We start from the raw sequence: 12,500 nt of genomic DNA on the forward strand, positions 1-12,500 counted from the left end.
GTGTTTCAGCTCGAACTTTGAGCACTACAAAGTCTACACAAGACTTTAATCCAACTCTACACAAGAGTTAAACAAATGAGCCTAAAAGACTCCGCTGTGGTTATCGCTTAGAGACTATGAGCCTAAAAGACTCCGCTGTCTGGTCTCTTTTGAGACAATGAGCCTAAAAGACTCCGCTGAGTGGTCTGAAGAAACTGCTCAAAACTCTGGCATTTATAGGCAAAAATCAAGCAAACGAAGCAAAATTCTACCCACACAAACGGATGTTAGTCATATCCGTAAACATCTGAAATTCCTTAAAACTCCCCCAGATTCCATAATCATGGACAACAACAACCCATCCTGATACCGACATCCTCATATCAAGGATAAATAAATTCGTCAGCCCCATAGTTACGAGATATCAATCAAGCCATACCATAACAAAGTCACTCCCGTAGAATACAGGGATCCTACTTTGCTTATAAGTTTACGGAGAAAACAAGATTGATGCCTTTCTCACAATAACACCCACACTACGTAGTTTAATTCAAACTTCCGGGCCATAGGTGCATGATATGATACGACCTGTATCAACAAAAGAAGGGTTGTTCCGGAGGATTACAATAACAACAACAACTAATACTACGACGACGTACATCCTGTCGTAAACTGACGCCTACACGGAAGCATTTCGTTACATATCTCCCCCCTAAGACTAAATTTGGTACAACATTTAGTTAGATCAACGAAATGCCTCAAGATCACATCGATCTCGACAATTATTCGGGCTCATTGTTGTCCCTTCCTTCGACAGACAACATCGGCATCACAAATCCAAACTTCAACTCCACCTTGCCGTGTGTCATGCATTTCGGTGGTTCATGATCCTTGTTTTCGTCAAAACATGGAAGTCGAGGACTCTTAACAGTGGGAGCATGAGTAAATGATCGAATGTCACTTGTCATACTGTCGTTGTTGGAGGAAGCCTGACACTCCGACTTTAACCTAAGCAGTTCAAGCTCTTTCTCCATCAGAGCTTCTTGTCTTTGAGCTCGTGCTCTGCTTATCTCCTCCTCTCCTTTGGCACGTTCTCTCTCCTTCTCTTTTCTCTCTTCATCTTCTTGTAACTGGGCTGTCACCCAAGCACGGAGATCTTCACCCCTTAACTCCAATTTTTCTCCAAGTTTAATTAATCTTTCCACATCCATCTCTAGGACAATTAATCAAACCAATTCAAATTCAAATAAACAAACTTCAATATGTTTATCGACACTGTTGCCGTAAATGTTACTTTCACGTAGAATAAAGTGGTATTACAAGTAACCTTATTAACGATATGCGGTCAATATAGATCCCAAAACAGATTCAAAACAGGCAATTAATACCGATTCCTACACGGAATTCAACATTGATCTATATATAGACTCAAATATAGAATCAAAACAAATTTACTACAGGTCCTAACACAGAACCAACGCTTCACCCAGATTCCTACACAGAATCAAAACATTGACTTAATATAGACGTATATTAGAGTCAAAACAACTGATTTAATACAGGTCCTCACACGGAACCAACGCTTCACCCAGATTCCCCACACGGAATCAACACAATAGCTTCACCCAGATTCCTCACACGGAATCAACAAAATAGCTTCACCCAGATTCCCCACACGGAATCATAAAAACTATCTTCACCCAGATTCTTTCTCAGAATCAACAAAATAACTTCACCCAGATTCTTTCTCAGAATCAACAAAATATCTTCACCCAGATTCTTTCTTAGAATCAACAAAATATCTTCACCCAGATTCTCTCTTAGAATCAACAAAATATCTTCACCCAGATTCTCTCTTAGAATCAACAAAATATCTTCACCCAGATTCTTCTTAGAATCAACAAAATGTCTTCACCCAGATTCTCTCTCAGAATCAACAAAATATCTTCACCCAGATTCTTTCTTAGAATCAACAAAATGTCTTCACCCAGATTCTCTCTCAGAATCAACAAAATATTTTCACCCAGATTCTCTCTCAGAATCAACAAAATATCTTCACCCAGATTCTTTCTTAGAATCAACAAAATATCTTCACCCAGATTCTTACACAGAATCAACAAAATGTCTTCACCCAGATTCTTCCTTAGAATCAACAAAATATCATCACCCAGATTCTCTCTTAGAATCAACAAAATATCTTCACCCAGATTCTCTCTTAGAATCAACAAAATATCTTCACCCAGATTCTTTCTTAGAATCAACAAAATGTCTTCACCCAGATTCTCTCTCAGAATCAACAAAATATCTTCACCCAGATTCTCTCTCAGAATCAACAAAATATCTTCACCCAGATTCTTCCTTAGAATCAACAAAATATCTTCACCCAGATTCTCTCTTAGAATCAACAAAACATCCTCACCCAGATTCTTTCTTAGAATCAACAAAATATCTTCACCCAGATTCTTTCTTAGAATCAATAAAATATCTTCACCCAGATCTCTCTCAGAATCAACAAAATATCTTCACCCAGATTCTTACACAGAATCAATACCTTGACTTACTATATGTGCATAGAAAGTCAGAACAAATGATTTAATACAGATCCTCACACGGGACCAACACAATATTCTCCCAGATTCCTACACGGAATCAAATTACCCCAACAACCACCTTCGTTCCTTACAAAGGGAGAGGGGGGACAATGGAGGCTTCACAGCGCGAGTACCGCTTTCGCGCTAAGTCAGTGATCCGTATCACTATGACAGATGACTGACAACGTATAACCGAACAAGTGAAAATTACCAGAATAACTTGTATTACACCTTGCGTATAATGACAGTCTTATAACCATTAAATGGATACCAATTTGCTTTAAGCTCAAAGATAGTATCTATCTCAAGTTTGAAACAACTCCCTAACCTGTCTCAACAATTGTTTGGTCGCGATGTCTCTTGAATGCACAACAATAAGAATCCCACTTCTGACACCAAATTATGTCACAAAGTGCGCACGTAAACCGTATGCTTATGTAGCGCAGTTTGCAACCTTGTTTATGTGTGCTATATTCAAGCTACGACACCGATCAATAACCAAACACAATACGTTGATAAAGGTTTTGAAGCTAAATGAAGATATATTTTATTACAATATAACAAAGATATTATGAGATGTGAAGATGAAATGATAGATGTAATAAGTATGAAATCAAATAGATGGATGACAAATTGATGGAGATGTGTGATGATGAATATGATATGAAAGCGATATGAAAATATATAATTAAATCAATTAATTATCAATACTTTACCAAACCGCTACCACATCAGACAATCTCACAGATAGGTTGCAACCATCACAGTCATACAGGCAACTAATAATTAACTAGCTAACTAATCACAATCCAGACGTGTGGAAGGAAGCCAAAAGAGTGTTCTTGATATTCAACAAAACTGTAAGGTTGTTCTAATAATGTTAATTTGTCTCTTCTTGAAATTGTTCTGGTTTCACAGTATTCATAAACAGATCAATTGTTTCTCAATGTTCTGATATTAAAATAAGCAAATGGTTCTTCACAGGTAACTTATAAAACAGGCAAATGTTCAGTTTCTATTAGTGTCAAGCTATGAGCGTATAGCCTAAAGTTGGCTTGTTAAAGCCCAGCCTCCAACGGCTCATTCACTTTAAAGAAAGAAAATGATTTTGTTATAATATGATAATCATACGAATATAACTCTATCTATATTCGAACTCACTCAATATGTTTACTTTAAATGAGTAAATATTATTTTACTTAAACAAATCAATTTATTAATGTTCAGTCGGGTCTCAAGACAGACAGATTGATGGATGGATGGATGGATGGATGGATGAATGGACGGATAGACAGAAAGATAAATAGAAAGATAGATAGCTAGACAGATAGATATATAGTAGATAGATAGACAGACAGATAGTTTATATATATAATATATATATATATATATATATATATATATATATATATATATATATATATATATAGAGAGAGAGAGAGAGAGAGAGAGAGAGAGAGAGAGAGAGAGAGAGAGAGAGAAATATAGATAGATAGATAGATAGACGGAGAGAGAGAGAGAGAGAGAGAGAGAGAGAGAGAGAGAGAGAGAGAGAGAGAGAGAGAAGTTGGGGAGAGGGAATAGGAGGAGGAGGAGAAAATGCGCATTTCATTTTTTAATTTTCATTAGTAAAAACGATGATAACAGAGCAGCAAATGAGCGGCTTCATAACTGATTTAATATAGGAATAATTGAAATACAAATTATTCTAACAGTTAGAGGTACTCTCAAAGACTAATTCGCATTAATCCGTATGCTACCAAAAAAAACTCGTAATAAAACATTTTACATTTAAGATGAATATTGCAATCTTTAGCTCTGTAATAAAATACGTCCATAGCAAGTAATAAATCGTGATTTGGCATCGCGATAATTCATTATCTCTACTTTAAGGCCACTGAGTAACTCTCGTTTATCTTGCTTAGGAGCCTGAATGAGAGAACAAATTATAGACATGTAAGTGAGAGGGTGTAACCGCTGTTAAAAGAAACAATGAAAGTGCTCAACAATAAATAATTTTTAAAACGAGCCTTTTAAAAAGGCGGACAACTCTAGCAGTATTATCGGCTACGGGTGTCAACAGGTTCAAACTTAGTTAGTTTTGTTGTTTTGTTGTTTTTTTTTTAATTAAAAAAGAAAAAAAAGGGGGTCCTGATAGCTCAGTTGATAGAACACTCGCTTCACACTCGATCTATATCCCGATTGAAGTCGAGATTTTTCTTTCTTCTAATACCCCCCCCCCCCCCCAACCCCCCCCCCCCCCCCACCCCCCATCCCTCCTCTTGTCCACCCAGCAGTGATGGGATATATTTGTTTGTTAGATCTTGACGGAACTATTTTTCGTTATCGAGTATTTGCTATTGTTTAACGCTCTACAAATTGGGATAAACTTCTCATTAGAAAAGAAGAATGATACATTCGATTGGAGAGGAGGATAATAGGATGCTGGGTTAGTGGGAGAAAAGGAAAAATCAGGAATAAGAGGAATAGACGAAGAATAGTAGTTTAAAGTAATATATAATCCATAGGGGGAAATATCATATCTTTATTAGGAACGGCCTTATTCTTTTATTTATCCCCCCCCCCCCCCCCCCCCCGAACTTTCTCCTCGCCTCTTCCAACTTTTCGATTTTCCCCCCTAAGCATCTCATCCCAAATTCTATTAGGATGACCCAGCAGGAGTAATACACTAACTGTCACCGAAGCCATCAACAACCACAACAACGACTACATCAACATTACCATCGATCTGGTGTAATCCTAAACCACCCGCTGCCTATCATTGGCCTCATGTCCAATTAGGATGCAAGGATGAGTTTTCTTTATCTCACCCGGAAGATCGGAATAATATCTAATATTGATATTAAAAAGTTAGAACACATAAGAAAAGGAATAGGGGCACGTGGAGGAGAAGGAGGAGGAGTAGAGGAAGAAGAAGAAGAAGAAGAAGAAGAAGAAGAAGAAGAAGAAGAAGAAGAAGAAGAAGAAGAAGAAGAAGAAGAAGAAGAAGAAGAAGAAGAAGAAGAAGAAGAAGAAGAAGAAGAAGACGTCCCACAACATACAAAACCAAACATTAAAAGAGCTTAGTAAATATCACACTGGTCGAATAGAGATTTGAGAACCACTGACAGGATTATTTAAAATAAACATAATATAAAAAGAGAGGGAAGGTCAACTGGATTAAAAGGAATGTTTCATATCAATTCTCTTTCCGTCTTCTAAGTGCAATGCATGCGCTATTTTTAAGGTCATATTAGAGCTTGTAATTTGTAAAGGCAAAATGAAATGTTACAAAGTTCACAGGACAAAAATATTTTGAGTTCTGAGCCTGCAACTCTCAAAGTAATATAGTCCATAATTTCGTTTGCTTATTTTATCTATTTAATTCTGCGGTTCTTCATTTATTGTGCGCCAATTCAAAATTTGGACACGAGGTAGGGTTATCCATTTCATTTTATCATATTCCCCCCTTGTGTTTGTATTTAAACCCTATCAACAAATTACAGGCGTAGTTCAATTTTACTCTAACTGGCTTTACGATTGCAACATTTCATAACATAATAGGAATTCAATCACGCCCTTAAAGAGTTAATGCGTGCATTTTTACCACCACCAGCACAACCGCCACCACCATCATAATAATCAACTACATAGTATCTACCCTAACTCATAACTGTCAACAAACCCATCAACAAATTATCGATCTTTTCTAATACTAACCGATGCCCCGCCCGAGCGACCCTACCCGTCAAATCCAATACATTTTCTGCAGCATCTCTCAAAATCGCCTTACCCCCTTTGCCCCCCCCCCCCCTTTCCACCCCACCAAAACCTTATCCAACCCAAGCCTTATCCCCCTGGCTTCACCCCCCCCCCCTCCCCTCCCTCTTAATATCATCGACATAAAAGAGAATCCAATACCATCATAAGAACTAGTAATATCGGAACACTTCCTCGAGACCGAAAGAAGGAAATTGTGAAGGAATTACACCCAAAACAAACTTGGAATTGACCAACGTAACCGCCCAACGTTTATTTAATCTCGTAATGCACAAACCCCGCCCCCCCCCCCCCCCCCAAAAAAAAAATAGGAAAGAAAAGAGAAGAAAAAAAGGAAAGAAAACAAAAGAGAAGAAAAATAAGGGAAGAAAAAAAAAGAGATGGAAAGATTGAATTGAAAGGAAACAAATTGTAGAAAAAGCACGTTTATGTATTTATATTATGTGTGTATGTGTGTGTGTGTGTGTGTGTGTGTGTGTGTGTGTGTGTGTGAAAGAGAGAGAGAGAGGGAGAGAGGGAGTGGGGAGAGGAGAGAGAGAGAGAGAAGAAGATAGAAGAGAGAGAGATAGAGAAGAGAGGAGAGAAGAATGAGATAGATATAGATGAGAGAGAGAGAGAGAGAGAGAGAGAGAGAGAGAGAGAGAGAGAGAGAGAGAGAGAGAGAGAGAAACCGTGCTCCACCCTTCTCCCTAAATAAAGCAGATTCTGTAGGTGTTCATGGAAAATACCATAATATTTATTCACTCCATCAGGCCTCTCCATCTCCTACATGTCCATAGCCTTCCGATCCCAGTGAACGATTGAATGGCCCCAAACATGGGCTTGGATTGAATACGAGTGGACTGCAAGGCTCTTACACCCGCTTACAACGAGGTGATCTAACTTTAGAAAGGGAGGGAATTCAAATTACAATTAAAAAGAAATATATTTTATTTTGAAAAAAATAAAACGGAAATAAGTAAAGTGAGAAAGATTTTTTAAAATCAATAAAAAATTAAATAAAGAAAGAAAAACAAAAAGAAAGAAAGCGCCAAATCAAAAAGAACAATATTTGAAAGAAAAAAAAAAGAAGAAAAATAACTCACAACCAATCAAGACCCGAATATTATGTATCTACCACATAAATAATTCATAATCATATTTAATTTTGTGACGCCTTCGCCTTCCTGATTGAGAAATATGTCTTTTTATATTGAATGGGGTGAGGAATTTGTAATGACAAGAGGAAATTATCAATCCCCGAATGTCCCAAATCGCAATAAATAATAGGGCTAGGTCATACCCAATTTAAAAAAAAAAAAAAAAAAAAACATAAAAAAGCAAAACAGAACAAAAATAAAGCAAAAATTAAACTAAACAAGGCAAAAACTAAATAGAACGTAAACGAAAAATAAAAGTTAAAATATAGGGAGAAAAAGCCGCGTTGTGATGGGAGACGTATTGTTGTAATCTCTCTAATTTCGTTAGAGTCCCAGTACTTCAATGAATATTTGGTGGACGTATGCAAATCAAGAACATTATAATTTGATTCATTGGCTTGTTTGTCGTTTTATTTTGTTGCTAATAAATGTTCTAGTTTTGATGTTTGAATGTCCTTATTTGTTGATTGGACGTTCTGCTAAATATCGACTCTCTTCGGAATGGAGAATCATAATTTATAATTTACATTTTCATCATGGTTGAAAATAGTTGCTTTCTATTTCTTGCCCAGTTAAGCGATATTAACAAGTTAACTACAGTACTCTGGAATAAAAACACGAATTAAAAAATTTGGCCAGAAAACTTGTCCATCAAATTAATATCTATCTATTTAAATGACCCTCATCTTGGCAAAAATGCTCAAACCCGGGACTTCACGAAGTCTTCCTTCAGTCCCAGGTTTGAGAGGGTCATTTAAATCGATTGATATTGATATTTGAAGGACAAGTTTTCTGGCCAAATTTGTAAATACGACTTGTTATTTTTATCTCTCCAGAGTACAGAGATTTAACTGGTGAAAATATTTTTGAGCGATATCGGGAATATATTGAGACATCTTATTCTCATATCCAAGAAACTTTAAGAACACATAATGGTAAAATTAATTAATTAAATTAATTTATATAATACTACAAAATATTTGTTTCCGTAACCAATTGGTCAAGTATCACTTTTTATTGGACCGATATTTTAATATGAACAAAGAAGAAAGGGGCTGTTAAAATAATAATATTAGTTAGAACTGAAATTATTTGAAAAGCCCTTGAACAAGTTTCCAATCTATTTATAGACCGAATCGCCAGAAATATATTTTACAATTCCACCATGGGAAATGGAATAAGCAGCCAGTGTTTGACCGGAATGAAGCTAAAAATGATGCATTATTCATTTTATAATACAAGTAAAAAATAGAAAATAAAATTAATATGTCTAGGGACATCAGACGACAAGCGATATATCACGCCAAGCTATGAGTTGGGAAAGGAAGTTCAAATTCCTGCGCGTGCCAAGTACTTCGGTTTAAAGGATGCCCCGGAAGTAGGTTACGAATGACGTACCGGAAACGAGTCCGAAACAGAAATAATATCTATCTATAGATAGAATAAAGAAGACGTCAAGGTTATTGTATTTTGCCATCCATGTTTATGAGTAATTCTCACTAAAATGTATTAACCAGACTATAAACGACCAGTTTTGTGTGTTGGTCCGTTAAATTTCCGGATGGCAATGTTGTGAGGTTCTTAGACAAGCGCACACTATCTGTATATCTATCTACTTCAAATTCTTATTTTTCGTCGAGAAGTGAATAAATAAATAAATAAACAAACAAACAAACACATAAATAAATAAATAAATAAATAAATAACAAGTAGAATTGCAAAATAGCGGGTTTAAAAATAAAATCCTGATCCCCATTGCTGTAATATTTCATTCACATGAAGCCCGTGTAAATGACAGAAATACGAAGATTTGGGCTGGAGGAAACGGGGCAACCGGCCGGGTGGAGGGAGAAGACATAAAAAAGATTTATGATTTAGAATCAGGAAGGGATGATGGAAGATGAAAAAAAAAACAAAGAAAAAAGAAAAAAAGTTGGAGGCATCAGTTATGTAGATGCAAATAAAGATGACTCATTAGAGAAAGATAGAAAATAAAAGATGAAGGCGAAGATGAGCAATATTGTCGTATTACTCCATGGGATGAACAATCGATCGATCTATAGATAGACAGACAGACAGACAGACAGACAGACAGACAGACAGATAGATAGATAGATAGATAGATAGATAGATAGATAGATAGATAGATAGATAGATAGATAGATATATAGATAGATAGAGATAGATAGATAGATAGATAGATAGATAGATAGATAGATAGATAGATAGAGATAGATAGATAGATAGAGAGATAGACAAATAAATAGATAGATAGATAGATAGATAGATAGATAGATAGATAGATAGATAGATAGATAGATAGATAGATAGATAGATAGATAGATAGATAGATAGATAGAGAGATAGGTAAGAAAGGAAATAGGAGAAAGAATATCATATTAATTAGGGTTTTCGGTTTTCATCGACCTGTTGTAGCTGGAGCCATTTCCTACCCCAAAGTGATCCCACACATCCAGATATAATGTGATAGCTTTGATTAGGAATCGCTGACGGTACCTACAAAAATACACCCCGTCTTCGGATACACATTAGGATATCATATCCGTCTATCTATTATCATTTTTTTTTTTCAAAACGATTTTAGGAGGTATCCAGTGAAAACGCCTCTACCTCCAAGAATAAAATGCCGGGAATTATAACGTTGTTATAATGGTGTTAAAATGAAAAGCCGGTTTCCCTTATATTGGCGTACTACGTTGACAGATACTCGTTTTCATTTTGGTCAGAAAACACACACACACACACACACACAGATAGAGAGAGAGAGAGAGAGAGAGAGAGATAGAGAGAGAGAGAGAGAGAGAGAGAGAGAGAGAGAGAGAGAGAGAGAGAGAGAGAGACTTCAACGGTCGATGATTCGGATGATTTCAACTGTCAAAAAGTCTCAAACAAACAAAAATAGAAAGAAAGTAAGATATTGACGTTAAAAGTGGATGAAACGGAGTTCAACAGTAAATGAGAGGAAGTCGGTCATTGATAAAGATGGAATTGGAATTCTTAGACGGTTTGCCGATCCACACAGTAGGGTGGGTGATGAGTGGAACAAAAGATGGCTTTGGTCAATTATGTGTAAGGGCGATGAAAAGTAACTCTTCTTATTATAATATTCAATATTCATGACAATAGCTTTTTTGTTTGTTTGTTTGGGTTGTTTTTTTGGGGGGTTTTTTGGTGTTTTTTTTTAATCAACCGCCAGAGCGAACATAATCACTGGTGAAATACTAGTGCAATCTATTCTTTAAAAAAGAAATAGGGTTGAGGGTTAACATTGTTCCGTACAGCCCAGCCCGTGTTGAAATATTTTCCAACGAGCGCAGGATCACTGACAAATCTAAAAATTGTAAAACTATTTTTTACAGATTGGCATACGAGTAACTTGCAAACTCTTTTTTTTTTTTTTTTTAACTAAGGGTAATTCTATCACCCGCTGACTCAAATGGTTTGTTAGAATATCTGCTAAGGCATAATGATCGGTCCTTGGTTTGACCTTGGCCTTGGGAATCGTCATCTGACCACTCCGTTGCCAGATTCATTTGCGCGCACCTACAGGCCTCATTATCGAAAACTATTCGTCTCGATCTACGTTAATTATCACGATCCTGTAGTATAATAAAAATGGATGATGCCTGTTCGTAATAGCATTTATTTCCCCACAAACATTTCTGGTTCTCCACTAGTATTAGTATCTAGTTATAAATATATAAATAAATAAATATATCTTAGTATTTAGACTTTTATGAGACCACAGAATATCTGACCGATGCATCCAAGCAGTTCCAAGTCGAATAATGAAAAGAATAAAACAGAAACGGAGAGATGAGATGTAAGCTTTGACATAACTGGTTTAAAGCGGGAAAGGGGAAACGTTTTTTTTTTTCCTTTCATGTATTGAAGATATTAAATCAACAAGTTTACAACCTATGATTCGGGCCGGGAGAAACGTCAGTGTGTACGGGAAAATTATATAAATTATCTGTAGTACATTTACGGGACAAGATAAAGTTGGTTGTGAACTGCTGCAAGAGTGCCAGAATACCCCCCCCCCCCCCCCTTTCCAAACCCCCGGTGAAATACATGAAAATTTTAACTGGTTGAAGAGTACTGCACAATGACAGCATAAAATGGATACCAATAACGAACAGCGCATGCATATAACAAGAAAGAGAGGGGGGGGGGGCAGAAGAGGGAGAGACAGGCTGAAAGAGGGAGAGAGAGAGAGAGAGAGAGAGAGAGAGAGAGAGAGATTGAGAGAGAGAGTGAGAGAGAGAGAGAGAACAAACTCAAAACAACAAAATTATGATGATGATGATGATGATGATGATGATGATGATGATGATGATGATGATGATGATGATGATGATGATGATACTGAGTGATATGAGAAACAAAAGGAATGAATAAGGCACATAATACAATATAAATCCATAAAACGAAAACAACAACAAACCCTCTTGGATATGATTGACATTTCGCCTCACCATCTCTGGGACGGCTTTCTATTTTGATCTCTTCATTTTGGCAAGGATGGGGACGATCATCCACCGATGTCGAGACAAAGACTTGATAGAATAGGAAAACAATGAACAATATCCAAAGAAAACAATGCCAAGTTCTTCATCATTCCGAGAAATCGTGCTTATTCTTTTTTTTTTCATGAATATACTTTTTTTCATATTGGCCCGGAAAACGTTACATTTAAATATCAATGAATTAATATGACTCCTAATTTGTCAGAAAGTCTCAACTCCGGAAATTCTTAGAAATCTCGGACATTTTGATAAGTTGAAGGTCATATTATTAGAAGTAACAGTTTTCCGACCAAAATGACTTTTTTGAAAAGCGTTTTGTCACAGAGAGAGTTAGAATAGAGAACGATTCTAATCACCAAGAATCTACGAGAGCAGAATGCTGATTTTGATTTCACGCCAAGGAATGTTAATCTTTGGATCTTGAATAAGACCCGAGTGAAACCAAATCAGACTGACAACTA

General features: G+C 36.4%; 1 protein-coding gene across 3 annotated transcripts in view; it reads right to left on the reverse strand.

Moving 5' to 3' along the window:
* The window catches only part of LOC144974794 (plexin-A4-like), a 300,472-nt gene that overhangs the window by 64,834 nt on the left and 223,138 nt on the right, over positions 1-12,500 (reverse strand). The window lies entirely within an intron of this gene.

This window comes from Berghia stephanieae, chromosome 6 (assembly GCF_034508935.2).
Source record: "Berghia stephanieae isolate SIO BIC M18660-M18661 chromosome 6, UCSD_Bste_1.3, whole genome shotgun sequence".
NCBI lineage: Eukaryota > Metazoa > Mollusca > Gastropoda > Nudibranchia > Aeolidiidae > Berghia > Berghia stephanieae.